Source organism: Rhamphochromis longiceps, linkage group LG16, assembly GCF_057381845.1.
Source record: "Rhamphochromis longiceps isolate RC_006_pf linkage group LG16, R_longiceps_female_GT1.1, whole genome shotgun sequence".
NCBI lineage: Eukaryota > Metazoa > Chordata > Actinopteri > Cichliformes > Cichlidae > Rhamphochromis > Rhamphochromis longiceps.
Window position 1 is genome coordinate 27,121,723 of NC_140572.1, and position 27,906 is coordinate 27,149,628.

At 39.1% G+C, this 27,906-nt stretch overlaps 1 protein-coding gene and 1 long non-coding RNA gene across 2 annotated transcripts in view; one reads left to right on the forward strand and one right to left on the reverse strand.

Moving 5' to 3' along the window:
- Positions 1-27,906, forward strand: part of erbb4b (erb-b2 receptor tyrosine kinase 4b) — a 361,178-nt gene that overhangs the window by 200,166 nt on the left and 133,106 nt on the right. The gene's annotated exons all lie outside the window — the stretch shown is intronic.
- On the reverse strand, positions 19,111-23,536 carry LOC146651293 (uncharacterized). Its single transcript, XR_014907976.1, has 3 exons — positions 23,480-23,536; positions 19,319-19,438; positions 19,111-19,236 (listed from the first exon to the last, which is right to left on the reverse strand). It is a non-coding gene; the product is annotated as an uncharacterized LOC146651293 (long non-coding RNA).

A 27,906-nucleotide genomic window follows, 5' to 3' on the forward strand; every position in this document is an offset into this window, starting at 1 on the left:
GCTGATCAAAACAAGTTATAGAATATGAAAGGTTTCTTTTTTTACCTATATTTTGATATCAGGCTCATCTTCTAGTTGTCATTCCTTAAAATATTCCTTAAAATATATATTTTTTTCTGCTTCTGGAACTTAAGAAATTAAAAAAAATCACAATTTTAAAAATGTCAAATTTTAAACTATCACCATGTAATTTAAAGGTCTGTGACTCTGAAAATATTCAGTATTCAACTATGACTCATGGAAGTCGTGACTGGAGTTTTGTCAAACAAGATTAAAAAACTCAAACATACAGCCATGGATGTAAACTGCAGCTTGACTCTTTTGGCAAAGACACAGAGCATACTGTATGTATACTTGCACTTATAATTCACATTGCACAGTCAAACAATTTAAGTGTGCTGGAAGTGGGTTACTCTTTACTTTTTTTCTTTATAGTGACGGGTGCTGTTATCACAGTTCACCTTTTTATATGAAGGGATGTTATACCATCTGACAAAGTTGAGAAAATACATCTAATTTATTATTTCCAGCTATTGCTCAGACAAAACGTATTCTTGTATGAGTTACCACCTGAAATCTATTTGAGAATATTGTGTCCCAGTGATTGCTGATAAACTGTGTAGTAAGAAAGAAAGGCTTGTGTGGGCGGCTCTGCCTTTTTATGAAAAATGATCCAGTGCTAGAAGGTTATCTTCTGCAGACTGACCCTGAGGTCAGCACAAAATGAACCTCTAGACTCGCAAAAAAGATGCACAGCTTTTCCACTACAGAGCAGCACACCTTTCTTGCAGTGTGTTCGAAATAAGATCAAAGCTGCCATTCACTCATCTTGAAGCTAAATCCAACATCACAAATGATCAAAGCGGGCGAAGATATGGACAGAATCGATACATTGTGGTGGCTGAATAAGAGTAAATAAGGGTTTGCATGACCCTTGGCAGCTCTGATAATGTTCAAGATGGAGAAATAGATACATTAAGTGATCAATGCATCAGCACATCTCTATGCTTGTGTGTTGATCGCAATAAAAATGTCATCTGCCACACATGTTAGCTCTTGTTCTGCAGCAGCTTTGACATTAATAATGAATACCTGTATTGTTGCCTACATTTAAAAATTACAATAACAAAACATAAATAAATAAAAACAATAATAACTTTTCTTAATTGCTTACTCAAAGTGGGTCATGTTGGGGCGGTGTCTGTTGCAGGTGACATACTAGTACACGTCTTTGGAAAAACTAATTGAATATCAAGTGCAAAAACTGTCACTTTTCTAAAATGTTTGGTCTGCTGTCATGAAAAACAGTCTGACATCCACAGGAAAGCGTTAAGAATGATATATGAATGATTAGTACCACAAAAAATGCACGCATGTTACGACTGATAAGGAATGTTGTTTTAAAATTATTTCTTAATTAGAACGCTCTTAAATCAGATTTACAGCACACAGAATTTACTAGAATTGAACAACTAGCTATCTAAACAATACAGACACAATATAAATAATTCCAAGGGAAACACTGAGTCATAAGAAGAAGACAGTGACATTGGCTTGTTCAAAAAATGTAAAAAGAAAAGAACAAAATGACCTAGTGAAATTTTTGAATTTATGAAGATGTGTGAGGATGGTACTGAGACTGTGCCTTCCTTACTTCTTCCAAATTCACTTTCTAAATAATTCATTGTTGTCTTCAGCTGTTCTTTCCTGGTTGTTCCCCAGAGTTGCGAGAAACAACGCAGCCATCAGTCTGCATGTGCAGCTTCAGTATGTGCTGGGGTGTTAACGTTCTGCCTTCTATTCTTTCTCACACGTGGTGCCATACTTGGGGAATTACATTTGTCCAGCATAGCGTTTTGCTGTGCCCTTCCTTTTCCATTGTGATGCCAAGTTGAAGTGAGTGCGGAGGGAGGCCAGGGCGGTTCTCTGTGAGAAGCTGCTGTTTGATGTGCCTTCCGTGGCCTCAAGCCATGAAGTAGAGGGGGAAGTTATGCACAACAACCAGGGTCAGAATCTGCTCTACTTCATAACTACGAGTGCTTGTGTTTCACCCTTGTGCTCGCTTTCGTGGTGACAAAAACATGTTGGTTGTTGTTTGTTCTTATTAAGATGCAATCATTTAACGATTAAAGGTTTGGTTTGTGTTGAAGTATATTATGTAGAGATCGGAAATGGCTCTCACGTGTGCTTCTAGAAGAACAATTAATATACCCCACATGGCCCTAATCATCACTTGGTCAGTGTGGGATTACATCAAGGGAGATAAGACACTGAGGTGACCTAAATCACAAATAGCTTGATAGTATTACTTTTAAAAGGACCTATCCTCTTGTGTCTTGAACTTTTCACACATACATGCATGTCAGCTTTGGGTAGATAGGGCCGTTCACGATCATATCTATAACTGTGGACCCTAGAAAACCTTTATACAAACTTGTCACTTCAGAACAAGAAACTTGTCTTGAAGGGTCTATCATATCACTGTTTTTTGTGCAGATGGACCTGACAGTTAAACAAGCTCTTGCTGTGGGGAGAGACAAGTCACTTGTGTCCCAGTTTGTTCTGTTGCAGTTGTCATCATTCTGCTGTGCGCAAGCGGAGAAAGGAAATAAGCTAAAACTATCAGGATAAACCCGCTCCTGTACTTCAAGCAGCAGAGATCAAACTCTTCCTTTCCTTCAGCTGCTGTAGTCCAAAGCAGTCTCATTCATTACGAGGCCTTTGATGTTGCTGTCATATTAGCCCATCGTTCTTCTTGCAGTAGCTCCCAGGGGAAGTGTAAAATGATCAATAAAATTCATAAGCAACATATATAAGAGGATAAAACATATTAAATACATAAGGGGCTAATCGAAAGAAGGCACAGTGAAAGACCCCTTCGGTGCTGAAACCCACACACAGTTCTACTTGGTTTGAAATTGCCTTGGGATGAAATCAATTTGTCGCTAGTATATTGTAGCATTGCACTTATTGATTTTTCTGGTGCACTCTCCGCGAGCTGTGAATGGACTCTCTGGATTTGAGGGGACTGGAGGATGGGGTGGAGGACGTCTCTGGCTGAGCAGGGATAGGACTCCCTCTGATGCACCTTTCAATCAAGCTTAGCTAAGTTATCCTCATGAATATGAAATATAAGGCACAGTCAAGCCGGGGAAAGTTAAGGATAGTGTGTGTGCACGGGGGTGTATAGAATAAGAAATATAGGCACTAAGTGCAGAAAGTTTAGTTTTGTTGTTTGACATTTCTTCCTCTGGAACAAATAACTGTCCCGGCCGTTATAAGACTATTCATTTTTAGGCATTTTGGGTGTTCAAGTGAGCTCTCTGATAGCTACAAGGAAAAGCTTTAAATAAGTCATTCTTTTTACTTCTCCCTATGTCCAAGCAAGAAAAAAGGTTAAATACAGCTGGCTTCTGACATTTTCAAAGTTCCCTATCCATATTTTGATGCATAATGACCCGCACTGTCCTCCTTCTTGCTACGGCAAACATTTTCACCACTTCTGTCTGGATTCACATGAACCCTGGGTAGCCTCTGTGCTTTCACATGGTAATTACAGCCTGCTTCCCTGGCAAAATAATAACAGCCTCAATAAGGAGCACAACACAGATGAGCTTTCTGATTTTGCCACCCCCTCCCCCCCTCCATTTTCCTCATTTCATTTCTTTCAGATTTGTTTTGTGTTGTTGATTCATTTTTCTAACCACCCTACGCCTGCACTGCGTCTGTCCAAAATGAAGCATCCAATCTGAGGCCCCATCTGCTGAATGATCCTCTCTCATCGCATGCATGTACACAAGCCTGTGTTTTACGCCAAGGCGTTAACCACTCCTTCATGGCCCATCTGCTCTCTCTTTGTCTATCCCATTTTTTGTCTTTCTTCCATCTCTTTATCCCTGTCTTTGGCTCTCTGTTGGTCATCATATTTTAGTTGGCTGTCTTGATTTGTCACACTGATGCCTTTCACACAAACACATGCATGCTTGTACCAATCTGTACTGTATGCAAAAGTCTCTTGCGCACTTGAGTCTGACTCTGTTCTCCAAAGGCTACTGCAGTTGTTGAGTGTGGAAATCGACCACGAACATACAATATCATCTGCTCCGTGTGTCCTTCTTAGTGTTATGTGACAGTGATACACAGGGGAAGAAGGAAAAGGATGGAATGGGGCACGTTGACGGGAATGATTTGAGTTAATGTGTTTCCCCCAGACAAGGAACTGGTAAATGGGGGGCATAAAATTGGTGCCTTTTTCTGATCCCCAAGATTTTCGTTCGCCGTCTAACTACTAGTAGACGAAAGAGAAATTCTGCCACGGGAGCCAGAGAAGATTGGTCCAGTGCACATCACAAGAATTCAGCCAAGCCTCTTGCCTGGGAGCCCACATACCTCAGGTCTCCTTCAATTGTGTGTCTAATTGATTACTTCCCATGCAATTACTCCTGTGTCACACTCAATATTTCACCACTGCAGGAAGGGGGCAAGATGGGGCGTCTTTTTGAAGGACGACATTCATATTGTCACATTTGTGAGCCTCTAATGTGGATTGTGGGGAAGCACATGTTAAACTTAAGCCCGAAACAAGCCATGAGTAGTAACTGATATCAAGTGATTGCAGTGTAATGTGGCTTAGAGAGAGAGAGAAATTACCAAAGCAATTTGTTTTTATGCCACAGGTCAGCAAAGCTGAATTCCTCAAAAAGTTTCTTTTTGTGTTTCTTTTTTTTAATGTCTTCATTTAATATAAAGGGTTTTTCACATTTTTAATAAAAAAAAAAACGTAAAATATTTTTGTCATTTTTAATTTCTCATTTTTTACAGTTTGGAGTCCTTTAATTAAATGACTTCATATTATTCTTACTTTCCCTTAAATTAACTTATTTTTACCCGATTATATTTTTTCCAGGGCCATCTGGATCTGTCACTCACAGCTTGGTCTAAAGGGTGCATGGATATTTCTCTTTTTTATGCTTTTGTTATTTGTTCTGTTCTTCAGTCTTTAATAATGCGATGCCTGAGATTTCATAAGCAGAAAATAAATGTGCTTTATGAAATATTAATGGACAACAATAGCAAAACCTGCCATGAGAAAGGAAAGATAATAATACAAAATGGAGCATCTCCAATTAAAAATGTGTACGTCTCTCTCTCTGTGTGCTGCATTTGGCAAAGAACTGAAATGATGGACTGTGTTGTCTAAAAGTTTTAACAGAGTTCATGCTCCCTTAAATATGTTTAGACGGCAAAGTTTAACTCAAACAGCGGTGACCATTATTATCCCACCTTAGGTTTATTGCATTTTACTTCCCCTTAATCTTTAAAGCTTTAAACTATTCTCTTACCTGCCTGCAAGGAATATAGAAATGTACAAATATTTTGTATAAAAAGGTTTTACAAATCATGAATACAATGAAGAGGAAAATGAAAGTAATAATAACATAATATAGTCAGTAATGTGCAAAAGTCATTCATATATTATATATATATATATATATATATATATATATATATATATATATATATATATTGTTCCCATTCGCCTGCGGGATCCCCAGGTACTTGTAACTGTCCTCTATGTCTGCAATGTTGCCTTCTGGTAGTTCAATCCCCTCAGTTCTGACTACCTTCCCTCTCTTTGTTACCATCCGACTACACTTCTCCAGTCCGAACGACATTCCAATGTCATTGCTGTATAGCCTGGTAGTGTGGATCAGTGAATCGATGTCTCGTTCACTCTTGGCATAGAGCTTGATGTCATCGATCGTGGGGCGATCGTGGCTCAAGAGTTGGGAGTTCGCCTTGTAATCGGAAGGTTGCCGGTTCGAGCCCCAGCTTGGACAGTCTCGGTCGTTGTGTCCTTGGGCAAGACACTTCACCCGTTGCCTACTGGTGGTGGTCAGAGGGCTCGCCTCTGTCAGTGCGCCCCAGGGTGGCTGTGGCTACAATGTAGCTTGCCATCACCAGTGTGTGAATGTGTGTGTGAATGGGTGGATGACTGGATATGTAAAGCGCTTTGGGGTCCTTAGGGACTAGTAAAGCGCTATATAAATACAGGCCATTTACCATCCATGTACAGGAGGTGGCTGACAACTGCTCCGTTCCGTAGTCGGTATCCGTAGCCAGTCTTGTTAATGAGCTCACTGAGGGGGTTCAGGCCTATGCAGAACAGCAGTGGGGACAGAGCATCTCCTTGGTAGATCCCGCACTTGATGGTGCCTTGTGCTATGGGCTTGGAGTTGGCCTCTAGTGTTGTACGCCACATCCCCATTGAGTTCCTGATGAAGGCTCTTAGGGTCCCATTGATCTTGTACAATTCTAGGCATTCCAGTATCCAGCTGTGGGGCATTGAGTCATAAGCCTTCTTGTAATCAATCCAGGCAGTGCACAGGTTGGTCAGTCTGGTCTTGCAGTCTCGGCTGACTGTTCTGTCTACCAGTAGCTGGTGTTTTGCGCCTCTGGTATTCTTGCCAATTCCTTTCTGTGTCCCGCTCATGTATTGACCCATGTGGCTGTTCATCTTAGCCGATATGATGCCTGACAGGAGCTTCCATGTAGTACTGAGGCAGGTTATTGGTCGGTAGTTGGAGGGGACCGGTCCCTTCTTGGGGTTCTTGGGGATCAGGACCGTCCGACCTTCGGTTAGCCATTCCGGGTGTCTCTCGTTAACTAGCAGCTGATTCATTTGTGCTGCCAGACGCTCGTGGAGTGCAGTCAGCTTCTTTAGCCAGTAGGCGTGAACCATGTCGGGCCCTGGTGCTGTCCAACTCTTCATACTGGAGACCCTTTCTTGTATATCTGCCACTGTGATGGTTACTGGACCCTGTTCAGGGAGGTCGCTGTGGTCTGCCCGCAGATCCACTAGCCACTGAGCATTGCCGTTATGGGTTGCATCCTTCTTCCATATGCTCTTCCAGTATTGCAGCCTTGGTGGTGCTATTCTCTTATTATTATTGTTCCCTTGCCACTGAGAGTACACTTTTGCTGGTTCTGTGGAGAACAGCTGGTTTATTCTCCTGCCTTCTATCTCTCTGGTGTACCTCCTCAAGCGGCTGGCCAAGGCTGTGAGTCTTTGCTTGGCAGTTTCCAAGGCCTCAGGTATGGACAGCTTGCTGTATTTCTTATGCACCTTCTTTGTCGCACCTTTCTGCAACTCCGTTAGTTGGCTAACCTCCCTCCGTGCTACTTTGATCTTGCCCTCTAGCCTCCTTCTCCATGGAGGGTACTGCCCCTTGTGGCTGTTCAACTTGTAGCCAAGCATCTCACTGATCACTGCTGCCGTATTGTAGATCAGCTTGTTAGTGTCGGTATATATATGTGTGTGTACACACACACACACACACATATATATATACATATATATATTTATTTATTTTTATTGCTGGGAAACTGGGAAATACTTCCAGTGATTTATTGAAACATATGCAAAGATATATGGAGATGCAAAATACAAGGCAAAACCAGCATTTGCATATTTCTAATAAACTTGAAGGTGAATATTTCACTAGTCAACCTCAAAAATGACTTCCTCTAAACCATCAACAGCTCTATTAGACCCCTAATGCTACAAAACTGTTTATTAATGCTTCAATCTTATGTATGATCGGTCTGTTTCTTTTTATGGGCTATACTCCAAAGGCCTCTAAGGTGGCAGTAATTAAACCAGTTCTTAAAAAGCCATCACTTGATCCAGCACTCATAGGTAATTATAGCCTGACGAAGTTCAAAATTTCATGATAGAGTAGTTGTAAAACAGCTAATTAATCATATTCAGATGAATGGTTTATCTGAAGAGTTTCTGTAAGGATTCAGAATTCATAACAATACAGAAACAGCACTAGTGAATGTAACGATGGGCTTTGACAGTGGACTCATCTCTAGACCTCAGTGCAACATTTAATACCACTAACCACAATACTTTAGTAAAGAGATTAAAACACGCGGGTATTAAAAGGTATTTGGCTGCAGTGGTTCGAATCATATCTGTCTAATAGACTTCAATCTGTTCATGTAAATGTAGAGTTCTGTTCACATGCCAAGGTTAATTATGGAGTTCCAAAGGATCTGTGCTGGGATACAGTCTTTTTGCATTTCACATGGTTCCCCTAGGCAGTATCATATCAAAGACTTATTATATATTTTCAATCCTGTGCAGATGATACCCAGCTTTATCAATCTATGGAGCCAAGTGACAAAGCTGATTAGTTAGGCTACAGGAATGTTTTAAAAACAAAAAGACCTGGATGACTTCTAATTTCCTACTTCTAAATCCAGAGAAAACAGAGTATTGTATTTGGCCCTAAAAATCTTAGAAACATGGTATCTAACCTTACGATATAAAGTGCTCTGAGGTGACCGTTGTTGTGATTTGGCACTAATGTTTGCTAATGTTTTTGTCACTTTTTATGGAATCAAACTCAAAGTAATGTCAGGACTTCCATGCTTTAAACGCTGCATGGTCGTTCTCTCTCCTGCACTCCATATTATCCATTGTTGATCTACACATGTTTGTTGCTGCCATGAGCGTCACACGCTCAGACGTCATTGTAATGAGACACTCTCACAAACAAAATCACGGTTTAGTAACGCAGTAACGCAGCCTGCTTATGGGAAAGTAACAGTAATCTAATTACCTTCTGGCAATAGTAATCCCTTACTTTACTCGTTACTTGAAAAAAGTAATCGGATTACAGTAACATGTTACTGCCCATCTCTGTTAAGGACACACTGCAGACAATGTAGACATGTTGTAGCAAATATATTTCATACCTGTAAAACTATTATTTTTGTTATTTTCATAGATCCAACTACAGAAATGGAGAAAAAATTATTAGTGACAGATCGCTATATACGGAGTGTCTAAAGGTGTAAAACAAAGTTTTATTTTTTTAAAAGCAGAGGTAAAGCTCGACATAGTCCAGCACCAGGGAGCCAAGGCCGATGTCTCTTGTATCAAAAAGAGAATCAGCCCAGCTCTTATTTTGTTCTCCACTTTTCTTCTATCTCTTTAAATATGCTATTTAAAGTTGGTTCTTTGCTAATCTCTGTTCTGTTCACTAGTTCATGCCTTGATTTAGGGAATGTTTTTATGCATCAATGATTCATGGGTTAGTTTTAAGTGGCTAAACAACCAAAATCAAAACAAACAAACAAAACAAAACAAACAAGAAACAAGAAAAGCCTCTGAAAATGGAGACTGTAGAACTACTGCTCAAGACCACAAATTATACAAAAGTCTGGCTCCATGGAAGCAAGAGCTAAAGAAATGAGGAGCGGCTCAAGACATTAGTATAGTACTGCACATTTAGACAGCATCTGGCAAAGTGCAGGGCAGATTAGTGATTGCTTCTTCTGTATGCTATTAAAGCAGTCTGATATCAATTATCCTCCCTAAGTGAGATTGTTTTGGTCAGCAACTTCTTTTAAAGTGTTTTGATGCAGATACATAGAACTGACAATTTTGTCAGGACATGACCTTACTTCAGCTTCCCCTTTAGCAGATAATACTGCAATATTATCTGGTAATATCACAATATTCTCATACCTACATACCACTCATTACCAGTTTGCCTTCCTAAAGGAGCCTCTACGGCCTCCTCTAAGTGAGAGTTGACTTTCACCTCATTAAAAGTTAAAGTAGGCGTGGAAAGAATTTTAATGCCAATTAATAATCAAAACACAGTCTTCTTCTCTTTTTCTCAAACATTTCCATCCCCCCAGGCAGTGGCTTAGATCAGACATAGATCCGCCACGATGTAGATGTAAAATTGGGCAAGAGACCAACAGGACATTGTTCTCTTACTTCATAACCACGTTTGAATTGTTCCCTCTTGTTCCAACAGGAAACACAGAAGAGCCCAAGCATATGTCTCCTCTGTAGATTATGTAAATTACCATGTGTGCCAGTGCGACTTGGACTTTGCGGTACTTACACCGCAAAGTCCATACAATAGTATACCTCCAAAGGACAAATAAGTAAACTATTTCACTAGAGAAGCATATTAAAATACATACTGTTGATTAAACGGGTCTCTTTTTTCTTTAAAAAACAAAACAAAACACAAAAGCTATGTACGTTCTGGTCAATGAAAATATTACAAATCTTATAAATTCTGTAAGTATTTTGTATTAATTACGCCTGTCCTGATTAGGTGAGCACTGCTTTGAGTGTACAAAAGAGATAAAGTAAATATATGTGTGGATACATATAAATCAGTCAAGAGCTTCATACTTTTAAAGATTTAAAAGTTCCAGTTTATACTGTATCGACTTCATTGTCTTTCTTTCTATGTTTCTGAAAATTCAAAACAATCACATGGTGCTCATCATGCTCAGTTTCTGTCACTGACTGGCTGTCATTATGGCTTTACCATGTCAGTTCACGGCTGTGCAAACTTGACACACAGTTTTTACTTTGACCAGACAGAGTTTCTGACAGGCCTTTGATGTCAGAGGCGCTCAGTGCTCATCTCAGAGGAGGAACAAAATGAGTAAGAAAGCAAATAAAATAGGAGCTGACTGGCAGCTCCGTGGGTCTCCGAAGTAACTAAGGAAAATGTCACTTTTTATCAACTTAGTTACAAGGTCTAAATGGACACCTGTGGACTGATGATGAAATGTTTTTACTCTTAAAGACACGAGATGGTTGATATTCATAGAAAGCAATCCTAAAATCACACAGAAAATACTGTTTCTTGTTAACTTTTTTAAATTGTTTATTTTGTAACCGTTGACAGTGTAAACAGTTTTTTTTTCCATTAAATTTTATGTTGACATGTTAAAACAGAAATCAAAAACCTATATTGGACTTTAAGCGTTTGATAGTGTATAAACCTCGAGTCTTTCAGAATATCCTACATCCTGGTAGCATATAAAGTACATATTTAAACAGCTGGATAAAAGGTGTTACATTTTTATTAAAAATGCTTAATGTGAATTTAAAAGACACTGCTGTCAAACCTAAATTTAATATTTTTCACTAGTGCCAGCACACACATAAACACACATATTACCCTCGGACCCGACAAGTTCGCCCCTTTCTCCCCTGGCCGTTTAATAATTAATATGCTTATTTTTGTCTCTAAGGCCAAAGCCTTGGGTAAGTGGAACAGCTATTGATGGGGGCAGTGGTGGGTAATGGGACATGAAAAAGACTTTTTTGTCCATCTCACTTTTCCACACAGATATGATGGGTGTTAATACATGCATCACCAGCCATGGCTTCACTAAATATTTAAATTTTAATTGTTTCTGTCTGTGGTACATGCTTTTTTTTCACCAGTGGTATTCTTTGTTAAAGCTCTGGATCAGTCTTCGCAATCTTCCAGGTTGTCCTATTCATATTAAGTGGGACCTATTCTATTTTCCAATACAAAGAGGTCACTTTGGTCAGGATTGTGCATATGGCAAGATCCAACACAATCGTGCTCTTCGAATATGATGGCTGGCATCAGACATAAAACAGTAGGAAATCCAAGTGGTTATTAAAATATGTTAAGTGGCCTCACTATCTTGAGACTTTAGAGACAAAGGCACTCAAAGGTTAATTTGTGCAAGACGGTACACATTAAAAGTAATCAATGTAAGCTTCATTAGCGACTGCATCAGTGCATCTCAGTCATCCATGATCTTAGCTTTTATTGGTTCTTTGTCTTTATTAAACTTGTTCTATGTTCTTCTTCTTTTAACGTTCAATTCCAAACAATAAAGTGGTAAAACTGGAAAATCTCACACTATATCATACAATTAGACAATATGAATGCAGAATGCAGTAGATGTCCTTCATTTTTAAAAGAAGCTAGACATACATTATTTAATGGTAAATGGCCTGTATTTATATAGCGCTTTACTAGTCCCTAAGGACCCCAAAGCGCTTTACATATCCAGTCATCCACCCATTCACGCACACATTCACACACTGGTGATGGCAAGCTACATTGTAGCCACAGCCACCCTGGGGCGCACTGACAGAGGTGAGGCTGCCGGACACTGGCGCCACTGGGCCCTCTGACCACCACCAGTAGGCAGTGGGTGAAGTGTCTTGCCCAAGGACACAACGACCGAGACCGTCCAAGCCGGGGCTCGAACCGGCAACCTTCCGATTACAAGGCGAACTCCCAACTCTTGAGCCACGATCGCCCATCATTTTTTACCCTTGATGCTGCTGCTCAAAAAGTTTAAAATCTATATATGAACCCATTTCTGAAAAAGTTGGGATGCTGCATGCCAAAGAAACCAAAAAAAACCCTCTTTATTTTGAATTTAATGGCAGCAACATGTCTCAATAAGGTTGGGACAGGGGCAACAAAAGGCTAGAAAAATTAGGTGGTACTAAAAACAAACAGCTTGAAGGACATTTTGCACCTAATTATGTTAACTCGGTAAAGGTCAGTACTGGGTAAAAATGAGCATCTTAGGCAGAGTTTCTCAAACATAAAGATGGGCAGACGTTTGCTAATCTGCAACAAACTATGTCGCTAAACCACCTGACATATTATCAGTGGTCACTGAAAATCCTGCATTTCAGATGGTATCAAGGTGTATCAGTGCCTATGGAATTGCCGTTTGGAAATTCACCGTTAGAGCTGAAAGGTTCAAGGTTCAAGGTTCTTTATTTGTCACATGCATAGTTATACAAGTATAACACACAGTGTAATGTAGCCTGACACGCTCCTCGACATGTGCAAAAATTGGGGGGGGGGGGGGTGTAGAGGAATATAAAGGTATATAAAGGTTTTAATGCAACATGTGTTCTCATCCGAACAAGAGAATTGAATTAATCTGCTTCAACAGCACAGCAGAAGAGGCCAAGTGCTGAACTGCCCTGCTTCAATCCAGACTTTTCACCAATTGAAAAAAATTGGCATGTTGTAAAATCAGATATATAACAAAGACGAAGCTTAAATAGTAAGTTCCGCAACTGGTCTGAGTTCCCAGAATATAGACTGTTATTAAAAGAAAAAGGGATTCTACACAATGGTAAACTTGACCTTATCCCAACATTTTTGACATGTCGCAATGAAATTTGAAATTAGGTAATATTTTTAATGAGGTAGTAAAAGATTCTGTGCAGATCCATTCTGTTTTTATTTGGATTTTACTCTTTATTGGAATTGTGTTTGGATATTTACAGTGCATGGGGTTTTGAAACAAGGCCTTGTAATTTGAGAACTTCTGTAGTGTGTCTTTTAATGGGACAATATCTCTGTTTGTCCCTTCTGTATGCATTCTAAGGAAGAGATCTGCTCAAAAAAGAGCTAGTTAAGCAAACAACCAAGGCAAAGCAGCAATCTTTTTAGTGTTCCAAAGGATCATATTCAAAAACTGAATGAAGACCTAACTGTTACAGAGAGGAAGAAAGCATTATAGTTATTAAATATGGGGATGATGGCACATATTTCAGATAATCTCTCCTGGAAGGCAGTCATAGTGTGTATACAACATGGTTGTGTACACACTATGTGCCAAAAATAGCTGTGTAGTGAGAAGAGAGCTTGATAGAGAAGTTCAAACCCTGCCTTCTTTCTCACTTCAGTATGCTTGGCTAGTGACTGTGTTAAGTGGGTGTGAATATTGTAAGTTTTGGAAAAGTTATATGAAATCTTACTCAGTTCAAAACTACCTCACCTTTGCTTAATTTGCCAGTTGTTCTTTTGGTGTCTTATTACTTGCTAATAGCAAGACCTTTTTTTACCTGTTTGTGTCAGATCAGTGCTGAGTAGCTGAACCTTTCTAACCAAAAAAACAAAAAGGAATACATTAAGTTAATACGTTTTGATTATGTGCTTAATCCCTTGGCTTTAAATCTACTGAGTCTTGATGTACAGATAATGCTCACTACATATTTGAGGTGTGTAAACAAAGTAGCAGCCATGGTCTGCAGTGTGTTACTCACTATCTCTCATTTGACTTGAAAAAACAAGGTCTCGGTAACGTGTTGTTGCCTTAGCAAATCATGCACTGACTAAAGTCAGCTTCCTCTGGGTAAAACCAACATACTTGGTATGCTTGTGGTACATACCCGTTCTCTCTTCTCAGTCTCTCCATCTTTCCTTCTCTTTTTCTTTTCCCCTCTCAGACCCTGGTTTGTTTTGTCCATTCCAGAGCAGAGAGCGTGGCTCATTTTAATTCAGCTGGCAGGCTGATCACACATCAGCCTTGATAAGCTAAGTGGCCCTCAGCAGCAGCAATTGAAGGTCCTTTTACTCTTTTTTAATCACTTGCTTGTATGTTCCCTTGATAATCTTTTCAACCTTTATTTATTTCTTTATTTTCTATATTTTATTTTGTCTAGTTCCCAATTTGTTTTCTTGGTTTTGTCTTCTTTGCTTGTAGATGTGTCTTATCTCGAAGTATTGGAATATGATTTTTCTCCGCTTCCTTTCTGCTCTTCTCCTATCCATAAAGCTCAGATTATGAGGGCTTATCACAGTTCAAGTTGTAAATAAGGAAGGCTGCACCCCACACCCCCCTAACAATTCTGTCATGATTTTATTTTATTTTTTTCCCTCTTCTTGTGTTTCAGCAGATGCTTTGCCTTGCTCGGGTATAACACTATAATCCCTAAATCTCAGCCATTTTTCATAAAGACTCATAGGAAACAATTTCATGAAGGATGGGCCAAATTTAATCAGCAGCCTGTGAATGCAATTATCTTGGTGAAGGAGAGGCGTAGGTTTGGGGGATGGGACCTTGGCCAACACCCCCATGACATTTACTATACATCAGAAAAGAGCTTAACACTTCTCCTTTAGGGTGACACAGAGAATAAAATGGATTCATTTAAGTACTAACACACACACACACACACATATATATATATATTATATTATATATATATATATAAATATATAAATATAAATATTACGCTTAAAAGTGGGAGTTGAAGTCAGTTAGAACAATGGAACAACATTACATCACCCTAAATTAATTAAAAATTAAATGTGATAGGCATATGTAATGCATCATAATATCAAATACGTTTATTCTTTATGTGCTGGAGCCCAATTTTGAGTCCAGCTGACTCATACTCACTAAAAAGTAACAAAGTAACGTTGCTCTGTGTTCCTGCCTGCAGATAATAAAATAGCCTTTGATTTTTTTTCCTTTTTTTATTTCGAATCGGCATATGTCAATAAAGTTGTGGTTGTGGTACTTTAGCATCTACCTAGCATTACAGAAGGGGAGCTAAAACAAACATATATTGTAAAAACATTCTTTTTTTCCTTTTTTTATATGACAGTTCATTTTAAATGTGACCTTTTCTAACAAACTCAACAGTTATTACCTAATAAAAAAGCTGTTTCTGTGCTAGCTACCAGTAGCATTGTTGATCCATTTACAGGAAAATGTATGCTAACTTGACTAGCAAAGATGACCAACAAGGACAAAAGAGAAAGACATTATTAGGGTCTTGGCAAGTGACATCGGGAATGTTTGGAAGGCGTTCTGGCATGTGTTGTCATAATTAATTTTAGATTTGTCTAAATTAGTGGGTCTGTATGCACAATGTTGCTGAAGTTGTCTGGGTATGTCATGATGTTCAAAGGTTGTGTGAATAGTAGAGAATTTAATTAAGCACACCAAAGTGTATCTGTACGCACTCTTAAGTCTGTAACTCATAGAAAGACAGTCTTTTCCAGTCTTTAACATATTCCCCTTTTCTTCCATTTCATGGCTTAAATCTCAGTTTTTTCTCTTTCTATTATCAGTCGAGCTGTGTGAGATGCACATACACATACACAGTGCCCACGCTGCTGCTCCTGACCGCATGTTCTGAGACAGTCAAATCCCACCACTGCCATCTCTCTGTTGTAGCTCTCATGAAGCACCATGTAGTCAAATTAATGCAGTTGTTCTTTTCAGGTCAATAGTTAAACACATAAAAGTGCAATTGCATTTGAATGGGTACCACCGTTTTGCTTGGGGACTGCATTAACAGTGTTAAAATTGCATGCAATTCTTGTGGGAGGTGCCCCATCTACGGACCTCATAGAAAATCTAAAGTTTGTGATGCATGATGGGATGCATTTCACACTATGGAAGCCGTATTAAAGAAGTGTCATTTTAATGTGGTAGTGAATGGCTTTATTACATTTCTAAGAACTCAGATGTTGACCAAAGTGCTACAGTAGTTATCCCCACAGTGTATAAAAGTATGCATTTTTCATATCCCCGTAAGCAATAATTCTGAAGCTAAAGTTAAGCCATGGTCTTTTGCTTACTGGTGGAGGTTATATCTTAGGATACTGAAATTTGGTGTGTCAGTACTGATAAATAACGATTAATGATTTTGGGTAGAAATGTGTATTGGTAATTCACTGTGATATTCATAGGGATGCTAATTTTCACAGGCAAAAACTAAATTATTAAAAATTCACTTAAAGAAACTGAACAGCCGACTCCTTTATGTTGAACAAGACTTAATAGCCACCCACTCTTTACTAAAGGTTGCTATGTTCCTCTAAACATTACAGAAAATATTTTTAAAAATCTTTATATTTACTCTTAAGTTACAAAGATACTGTATAATTAGAGCTGGGCGATATGAGATTTTTTCATATCACGATATGTTTTTTTCATTTCAGGCGATAACGATATCTATCACGATATAAGCCAAATAACTATATTTGTAAGATTTAAATGTGCCGTTGCTCACAAGTAAAATGTGAAATAATCAGCAGCTTGTTTTTAAATATTTATTTCCCATAATAAGTTCAACAGGGTAGATGTACTTAAGGAACATGAGACTTTTTCAGCTAAATAAAGGCAAATATTGCAAACTACACAAAAGGCAGCCGCTAAAGCGTTTAAGTTTCAAAATAGAACAAATGAAACAGACTAAATTGTCAATTCCACTTAGAAATAAAGTATTAATTCTAAAAATAAATCTTAGTTTGTTTTACAGAAGAACAGACAAAACTGACTAACTTTTGTCAATATCAAATAAACTGAGAACTAAAAGGAAATTCTCAATCTCTCCTTGTTGTATAGCTGAGCTTTTCAAACAGTTGTAACAGTTACTTTAGTCTGACAAAAGCCGAATGATGAATTAGCGCTTCCAGTCAGAGACTGAGGCTACGTCCACACGTACACGGGTGTTTTTGAAAACGGAGATTTTCCGTTTTCGTTTTGAAAAATAATCCCGTCCACACATAAAGGCAGAAATGTAGGAAAACGCTGCTATGAACATGCCAAAGCAGCAGGTGGCGCTAGATTCCTAACCGTGCAGAAATGTTGGCCAATCAGAAGTCTAGAAGCCTCGGTGGGAAAAAGTAAACAAAGCTGGGGCATAGAAGCAGAACCGAGTCGTATGTGTGGACGGACAGTAACTGTGTGTATATGTAAGCATTTAAACACTGCAGAGAGTAGAATTAACAGTAACAGTATTGTAGAAATTCATTTCACCGAAACAATAACGTGGCGCACAGTGTGACGCATGCACCAGTTTATTGTATTTCCAGACTTGCTTTCGGCACAATTTACAGTGCAGGCTACTCTGTTTTTTGTCAGACTTGAAATAGCCGAAATACCTTCACACTACGGAACTTCTATGGCTCTTCCGTTCGACAATCTCTCCGGCATTGGAACCATCATCTGTTTTCTCTTCGGTCACGCTCGGTTGATTTTTCTAGTCGGCACACTCATTTCCTCCATTATGCGCTGGCTCCATTACCCGCTGGCTGCTTCCCAAACAAACACACGTGCGGCTTGGCACTTGGGCTGTACGTAACAAGTCACGCGACGTGACGCTGCGGCTGTGATTGGTTCAGCTCTGCGCTACTGAATTTGGATCGGCTGACCTTTTTTTTTTTAAGAGGACAAGAGCGGCGAGGTCTATCGCGATAGCTTAATTTCTCTATCGAGTAAAAGTTATATCGCGATACATATCGTTATCGTTCTATCGCCCAGCTCTATGTATAATACAAGACTATGGAAGAATATGTTATAATGGTATGATCTCTTTCATTTGGTCCATGATGCTATTAGAGGCATAGAAGTTCCACTCTGACCTCTCTCCTGCAGGGACAAATCCCTCTCAACAAGTGTTATGTGGAAAAAACATGTACACAGTAAATTTATTTTCTCTTTCTTCTTCTGCTCTTGTATGTGAATATCTACACAATTGCACTAAAGCGAAAAAAAACATTGCATTTCGCTCTTACGAAAACAGACTATGCCGATAAACTACATTTCTGCATCCTCACTGCATCTCATTGACAACACTGGGGACTGTAGGGCACGGATGGAACTGCGTGGTGGCAGCAGATGATGGATTGGAGGGTAGATCACCTATTTGTAGAGCAAATGCAGAGATTTGCTGTCCTGACATCTACTGTCGGCAAGCAAGTGGCTCAAAGCACAGTGATTGACACGGCACTGCACTGTAAAAAAAAAAAAACGTTGCTAAAACTTAAAAACTCAAGGCAACCGACTGCATTTACGTTTTTAGGTTCTGATGGATAACTTATAATTTCAAGTTTAGGAGATAAGTTGCTTTAGCTAATGTTTTTGTGTTGACAAAATTAATAATTGTCCTTTTTCTCAACTCATATTTTATTGTTTTTGCAACGTATTTCCTAAAGTTTACACAAGGTATTAGTTTTAGTTTCGGCAACGTATTTCCTAAAGTTTACACAAGGTATTAGTTTTAGTTTCGGCAACGTATTTCCTAAAGTTTACACAACATATTTTTTTTGTTTTGCCAATCAATTTCCTAAAGTTTAGAAAAAGTATCTTTCATAGTTTTCATGAGGTGCTCCCTGTTGTACCAATGAATGTTTACACAGTTGATTTTCAAATAACTTTGTGTTCAAACACAACTGCACCACTGACAATGTTGACTTTTGAGATCAGCCATTTTTAACATACTGACAACATTCAGCCACAAATAAAGTCCTTCCAAAAACACAAAAAAAATTTTGTAACAAATGTTACTCATCCAATTTTAAAGGTGGTGTTGTCAGACAGAATATCAAACCTATCTTGATAGATAGTCACTAACAAACAGATTCAAAACATCAGATGGCAGGATGTGAACAACTTCTATCTGGTTTCTTAGCCCTGTTGTGTGATCTGCTGAGGTGAGACTTCAATGCCCCTCGTGTCCTGAATGAACAGACGCAGTCACTGTAAACACAGGGCAAATGAAATCCTCTTCTATGTCGTAGCTGGTGATGTCTTAAGAGTACTTCTTGGCTTGAACAGACAAAAGAGCAGAACTGGCACTGCATACAAAAGCTATAATGAGAAGAGAGGAGAGGACAGTGTCAACAATTCAAAAGAAACCTGAATTAATCTCAAATTACCAAAGTTACATTACCTGATAATGTGTTTGGGGCGGGGGGGCAGGCACTCCTGTTCTGATTCCTCTCCTTACCAACTCCTCATCAGTCCCTCATAAATCAGGACAAGCAGTGGTCTGGAGTTGGCTTTTAATTCTCTAAATAAATAAAAATAGCAATTAGTTTTAAAATAAAATGCCAGCTTCCTGACATTACTTAAGAATTTTTTTCTCCTGTCCTAATTTTTTTGGCTCACTAAAGTGAGCTGATTCTGCCTTGTAAAATGCCATGTGAAACACAGTAAAACAAATAATTTACAAAACATACATTACATCAAATGTTTAATTTATTTAATTTATTATTAACAAATTGTATTCTACATGGAATGCACCAACAGTATACTGGGATGTATTATGTAAGCAAAGGATAATTTTGTGTGATTGGTTTTACAACTTAGAATGACAAACATTGGATTGAGAGTATGAGTGGGATAAAACTCCTGAAGCATCTGTTTAAATTATCAGTGCATTTATTAATGGTGCTCCATAAATAAACCAAAACAATGTTGTTTTGTGCATAACAAAAAGCTCACAATTGTGCAGTCAAAATGTAAAATAAAAGATGCTGAGCATAATAACAAAGACAGATTTTGCAGCTGCTCTGTTTCCAAGTTCTACTGCGCAACTGACAGCCTGGAGTTTGAAATCCTCTTTGTAACCGTGTCTCTTACAGGTGCCATTTATGGTCCTTACACACATAATATGGTAATATTACGTTGAAGCAGAGTACGTATCACTCGTATCAGCCGTAATGCTCCAACAATCCATCAAGCAGTGCAGCTTCATAGCTTACCAAAGTCGTACCAAAACATTTGACATATTTTTTTAAGCTGTGTACCACATAAAATTGGTTCGAGGTCAGTAAGCACAACCAGAATTCATGCATAAGGCAGACTGTCGATTTTTGAGATGAAAGGATTTTAGGCCGTGCGTCAACGCGTTAGCCCGGTTAGCTCACTAACGCCACCCAGCCCCACGCACGGGGTGATCCGCGGTAACTAGTTAACGGAGATTTGCCCCGTTAATGCAGTTATGGCATTAACTTTACGCTGACAGCACTAAAATAGTAATCTTCAAATGTTTTCTTTTTACCGACCAGTAGGGTTGCCAACCGTCCCTTAAAATACGGAATCGTCCCGTATTTAGAAACAAAAGTACACGTCCCGTATTGAGCTAATAAGGGACGCACTTTGTCCCGTAATACAGTGAGAATCAAAAGTAGTCTATAAATGTTTATGGAATTAACACTTTGTTTGAAAACATAATTCCCAGCCCCTCTCCTGCTTTGTGACCAATGAGCTGACAGCACACTTATGACAATTCGAGTATGACAATTCAGATTACCGCTCATCTCATTGGTCGAGGAAAGGTCGCTTGCGGAGAAAATACCGGAAGACAACAGATGACCACAACAAGAAGCATGGCCAACAGGGGAACAAACGCCGACTCTGCGGTGCAAGTCTCGGATGACAGTACACCTAAAGCTGGGCAAACACTGTGCGATTTTTTTCAGTCACGTTATTCAGCTCCTGCTCAAACTGCACGATTGACTCGCAGGGGTTAGAAGTTCATAGGTCACGATGTACTCTCACACTATACCGCCCGATGCTCTGATGCGACCTGAGTGCTCACACTGTGCCTCCATAAAATGAAGGTTATAACAGATAATCTGTCGCTCGCTCTCTCTGTCTTTCACTCACACAGACACACCACCACCATCAACTTTGCTAAATTGCTAATGAAAAACATTGATCAGGCAGCTGTGATTGAGCAGCAATGTAAATCCAACTATTTTCACGGTTGTTGTGGTCGTGATAATTGTGTGATGCCACATCGAAAAGGCTCGGATGAGCTTTCCAAAGTTCTACAAGTTGTGCCTCCTAGTGATGGGTCGTTCGCGAACGAAATGGCTCTTAGAGCCGGTTCTTTGACGTGAACGACGCGAGCCGGCTCCTTATCGCGAGCCGTCACGTGTTTTGTTTTTTTTTCTTTCTCTCAGCCTCTCTCTCGCACTTTTTTCCGCTGCACTCTGCAAGCGAGCCTTGTGCTTTACGCTGGGCAGAGGGGGGGAGGGGCGGTAGTTACACTCAGTAGCACAGGAACAGAGCCAGAGAGAGAGAAAGAGAGGCAGGGACAACAACATTAGAAAGGTATAGTAATCATCCACAACTATTTTCGGTTGCAGATGATAAAGGATTCAGAAAGTTTATTCATGCAGGTCCATATGACAGAGAATATGCATGTTCTTTTAGTTTTCATATTATAATTTATATTTAATTGTGTTGTGGTTTGCAGTGTTTTGTGTTGTTTTCACTTTAAATTTGTAAAAGAAAAAAGCTGAAAATTTAAATAGTTAAAACTTGAAATGTGAATAGTTGATTTTTGTATTATGTGATTTATTTATTACATTTTATGTGGAGTGAATAAATAAAAGTATATTTACGGTGGCCCCTAGAGACAAAGCACATACAAACTTCAAATCACGTACGAACTCTGAAGCATGTACAAACTCCAAAACACGTAAAAACTCCAAAACACGTAAAAACTCCAAAACACGTAAAAACACGTACAAACTCCGAAGCACGTAAAAACTCAGAAGCACATAAAAACTCAAAACACGTACAAAAGACAACAGAAGTGCTCCAGGATGCTGGGCGCAGTGTTGAGCCTTTGTTATCTTGTGGCTACACAAGCCAGCAAGTACCAACGACCGGATTTGGTGTGTGGTAATAACAGGTAAATGAACTTTTTTTTAAATTATTTGAATATATATATGAGTGCCTGTGTATAAATACACAAACAATACACACATGCTTTCAATTGTGTAATTTAAGTGATCTAGTAGCTCTGCTTTGGAAGTTCAGTTCATGCTAGAAATGTGTTTTGGAGTTTGTACGTGTTTTGTCTCTAGGGGCCACCGCATATATTTATATATAAACATATATAAATAAAACCACTTTTTTTACGTTAGTAATTCCTTTTGTGCATAATTTTATATTATTGTTAATAATAAATTAATTAAAGCAACAAAACAACCTGAAGAGCCGGTTCGGAGCCGAAAGAGCCGGCTCTTTTTAGTGAGCCGAACCGAAAGAGCCGGATCTGTAAAAAGAGCCGGAAATCCCATCACTAGTGCCTCCATCGCTTGTGTCCAGATCACACGCTGCACAGCCGTGCTGCGCCGTCTTTTTCACCAACGTTTACGTTTGCGCGTGAGCAGTGTGAGCGCCTGTGGTGACACCCTCACGAGCGATTGATGATCGGGAGCTGGTCGTGAGGTGTTAATCACTTCTCTTTACCCCACGTATACTACACGACGCACGATGAAGGCCAAAATCGGTCCGATCACTCAAAAATCGGCTCAAAATGGGCCAAAAATTGCACAGTGTGAGCCCAGCATTAGAGCAGCAATGTTTGTTCCCCTCAGAGAAAGGGAAGAATGGGAAAAGGAAAACACCTGGCTGGAAAACGTTAATATGGGCATGTGCAGTGAATATCAGCGCTATGTGGCCAGAAGTGTGATAATATAATTTATTTTGTGTAATAAACAACTGCAAGGATAGATGATTACAACAAATTGATGACTAATACATAAAAGTAATACATAGATGAATAATGATGATGAGTTATGATGCGTAATCATGGGAACAAGCGGGTTTACAAACAGGAGCAGCTGATTAGCATTAGAAAAGCTGAAATAATACCTCAACTGAAGCCAATTGTACTAAATGCACTAAATGTGCACTGTTACAAGAATATTTTTCTTTCTATTGTTTTCTATTATTTTAAGTTAAGCAGGACAGAGTTCTTTTAAAGAAAGATTTACTTATATTCTCAAAAGTTAAGCATGACAGGCTTCTGTTTAAGAAAGAGACCTGTTTTACTGTGTTAATGTTGTCATTTTGAGCTAAAAATAAATGGCTAAATGATCATTTGTTTCACATGTGTTCATATCACAAAGAATAGAATATGCATCTACTTAAATCAACTTCAAGTCAAATGGTTAAAAAAATAATTTCACACACAAAAAAAGAGCTAGAAAATTCACCACACTGGGAAGGGTGAAGACAACTGGGTCGCCCGGCCCTGGCCACGAGGTGTCCCTTATTTATTTTTCAGGGAGTTGGCAACCCTACCGACCAGCTCCTCTTTGATAGCTGCCGTGTCCATCTTGTCGTTGCCTGCAGGTGAAGCGATGGGGGAGGGGGAGTTGTGTTCAGTGAAGGAGAGAGGCGGAGTAACACAGCGTAGAGACAAAAGTGGACGAAAGAGAGGCAAACTTGCGGCTCCACGAGTATAATTATAATGTAACATAGACTATATCGATATAAACGATATTGTCACATCTCATATTTCATTTAGTTCATTTAGTGGAGCTCGCTGGCCATGAGGACTCCACCACCCCGTTCACACAGAAACTAAAGCACACATTTTATTGGCTAAATGTGATTCGAACAAATTAAGACATAGCAGCAGGCGCCCCCGAATTTTATTTTATTTTATTTTATTTAAATAGCGGCGGGGGGTTGCTGCCGTTGGTCATGAGTGAGCCAGCCTATTTTGTTTCGTTAGGTGGTATGGCGGCCACAGACTGCACTTCATGAAATACGCATAGGGGGTGTCGCGGAGGCTTGTCAGATATGAGCGCGCCTCTTTAGTAGCGAAGTTTGTCGGATTTTCATTGTTTTGTGACATGGCACGTAGTTTGTGACATGGAATCTTAAATGATATAGTAAACACATACCCATAAGCCACAAGGCCTCTTAGCCAAGAAAGTAATGCTATGCTAAGTTTCGGAAAAATACGAAGAACTTCAGTTGTGATATTTCTAAAAGACAAATTGAGACTGTTCAAACATATACTGTCTGATATAATAAAAGAAACATTACTTGCCTTTAGAAACTTGAGATGAACGATCTATCCAGCTCCTGGTATAAAAAGCCTCACGTTCTCATTAAGGCAGACGGCCAGGTGGCTTTCAGTCCTTGCAAAAGCGCAAAGTAGACCCCGTAGCATCCAAAAATATGAGATGCGCATGCGTACTCAGGCACAGAAAGGCGCCAATAGCTTCAACTCATGTAAAACTTGAATTCATTCATTTTGCCAGCAATAAATTTCATCTGAGACCAACTTTTGCTCCAAAACGTTAAATGATTAGTTGAAACCCTTAATGTATTTGAGTTTATGGGCCAACTGAACTTTTATTGTTGAATTGTGAAAGAAATGACTGTAAGCTCAACAACTGCAAGTTTGATTTTTTACAGTGTGGGTGGCAGCATGAGCAGTGTCTTAAAACCAGACACAGGAATTTTCCATTTGTGTGTTTTTTTTAGTTATACAGTTTGTACCAGACTGTAAACATGCTTATTTCTGCTACAAAGCTAAGATTCTAATGATGGGGAGTTTTCACATTTAGCATCAGCCCCAAGTGGCAGTTCCAGAAACTACTTTTTTTTTTTTTTTGCACTTTCTTGATTCCTTTTTCAGCTGTGGCAGTTGATAATACATCATATCACAATGGCAGTTTTTTTTTTTTTTTACTTTAACAGTGTGTATGTGTTACTCCTTATTATGTTTTTACACTTAAAAATTGAAAATTAGCCCTCAAAAACCGTATAATAACAATAACTTTATAGTAACACGCAATAAAAAAAACTAAGAAAAAAATGGTATTTTTCACAACCTTGCACTGTTTAATAATTGTATGATTTTTATTGCATTCCATGGTACATGTTGTTGTTAGATGTTTTTGATACCATTGCCATCTCTTTTATTCTTTAGCATTCCTAAACCAGTTACTGAATATATATTTTATTTCTTCTAACGGCAGATCGGTGAATGGTGACACAGTGTAAGTGGAATTAGATAAACTGTGCAGTGCCATTCTCTACGCTTTACTTGCGAAGCATCCATTTCTCTTAGATTGATTGGAAATGAAACTATGATTGATGCGTAAAAGAAATTGCAAGGGGCCAGCTGAGTAGCACTGACATTCCCCACCCGCCCCTGCTCTTACACAAAGATTGAAATTAGTGACCTTTTGATAAAGCAATCTGGTAATTTAATTGATGCTGAAGCCATGCGATGAGGACCTCATTAATAGCAAGCATGAGCCATATTTGTAAATGTTTATATATGTCAAGGGCTTTTGAGCATGCTCTTTCTGTGTGCGTTTGTGTGCCTGTATGTGTATACTGCATGTCATGTCTCATCTCTTATTTTGCTGCATTTCTGCCAATCCATCTCAGGAATGCATCCTAGCAACTAATACTTCTGCTGTGATGTCCAACAGGATGTGTGCCTGAGCATTTAGCCTTGTTGACCCAGAATGCATCCTGATCTTCCCGCAGAGTTTCTCCCTACTGTTTTGATGAGCTGATAGCAACAATCGCCTGAAATCAAGCTGAAGCTCTCAGAGTCAATAAGACAATATGTTGGAGACCCAGGGCTAAATCCCCAGTTCCACTGCTATATAGAGCTGGGCGATAGAACGATAACGATATGTATCGCGATATAACTTTTACTCGATAGAGAAATTAAGCTATCGCGATAGACCTCGCCGCTCTTGTCCTCTTAAAAAAAAAAAAAGGTCAGCCGATCCAAATTCAGTAGCGCAGAGCTGAACCAATCACAGCCGCAGCGTCACGTCGCGTGACTTGTTACGTACAGCACAAGTGCCAAGCCGCACGTGTGTTTGTTTGGGAAGCAGCCAGCGGGTAATGGAGCCAGCGCATAATGGAGGAAATGAGTGTGCCGACTAGAAAAATCAACCGAGCGTGACCGAAGAGAAAACAGATGATGGTTCCAATGCCGGAGAGATTGTCGAACGGAAGAGCCATAGAAGTTCCGTAGTGTGAAGGTATTTCGGCTATTTCAAGTCTGACAAAAAACAGAGTAGCGTGCACTGTAAATTGTGCCGAAAGCAAGTCTGGAAATACAATAAACTGGTGCATGCGTCACACTGTGCGCCACGTTATTGTTTCGGTGAAATGAATTTCTACAATACTGTTACTTCTACTCTCTGCAGTGTTTAAATGCTTACATATACACACAGTTACTGTCCCTCCACACATACGACTCGGTTCTGCTTCTATGCCCCAGCTTTGTTTACTTTTTCCCACCGAGGCTTCTAGACTTCTGATTGGCCAACATTTCTGCACGGTTAGGAATCTAGCGCCACCTGCTGCTTTGGCATGTTCATAGCAGCGTTTTCCTACATTTCGTTAGCTTCATAGCATAAGTGCCTAAGTCATTGACTTAGGCAATTATGCTATGAAGCTAACGATTTCTGCCTTTATGTGTGGACGGGATTATTTTTCAAAACGAAAACGGAAAATCTCCGTTTTCAAAAACACCCGTGTACGTGTGGACGTAGCCTCAGTCTCTGACTGGAAGCGCTAATTCATCATTCGGCTTTTGTCAGACTAAAGTAACTGTTACAACTGTTTGAAAAGCTCAGCTATACAACAAGGAGAGATTGAGAATTTCCTTTTAGTTCTCAGTTTATTTGATATTGACAAAAGTTAGTCAGTTTTGTCTGTTCTTCTGTAAAACAAACTAAGATTTATTTTTAGAATTAATACTTTATTTCTAAGTGGAATTGACAATTTAGTCTGTTTCATTTGTTCTATTTTGAAACTTAAACGCTTTAGCGGCTGCCTTTTGTGTAGTTTGCAATATTTGCCTTTATTTATCTGAAAAAGTCTCATGTTCCTTAAGTACATCTACCCTGTTGAACTTATTATGGGAAATAAATATTTAAAAACAAGCTGCTGATTATTTCACATTTTACTTGTGAGCAACGGCACATTTAAATCTTACAAATATAGTTATTTGGCTTATATCGTGATAGATATCGTTATCGCCTGAAATGAAAAAAACATATCGTGATATGAAAAAATCTCATATCGCCCAGCTCTACTGCTATAGGATAGAGGAAACACCTTTATCTTTTTGATTGAATACCTATCTATCTACTGTAATAGCCTGACTGTTTGAGTGTCTTCCTGAGTCTCTGGGTACCTGTCTATATTTCTAACTACTCTCTAGCTTACTGTGGTTGCTCTATTAAACAAGGGTGTTTCTCTTCCTGACACTGAAAGACAGCACAAAGTGAGACTGAAGTTAAGAATCGCAGTAAATCTGTTTCCTTGATTGGGCTGATTCAACACATGGATTTTCTTAAGTGTACAGAAAAAAGTAAAGGTATACGATAATGTAATTCTCCAACATTACAGAAGCTCGGCCAGATTTATGGGGTTTTTGTTGTCCTACATATGTCTTCATTAAGTTGTTCACTCTGCACCAATTAATTCAGCCTTACGCACTCATTAATGTGCCTTTTTTTTCTGATGATTGGTTTGCTTTTTGCCCCCCAGTCTTAATCAAACTCATCCCCACGCTGTAATAAAGGGAAGAAAAAGAGAAAGAAAGCACTTAACATCATTTTGCAATTACCAGGATACATTTGTGCTGCCTTGAATATCATATTGTCTTTCTGCAATGGTTATGCAGCCTGATACTGAAGATTGCTGCACCTTTTGAAGCCTGCAGTCACACAGAGATGC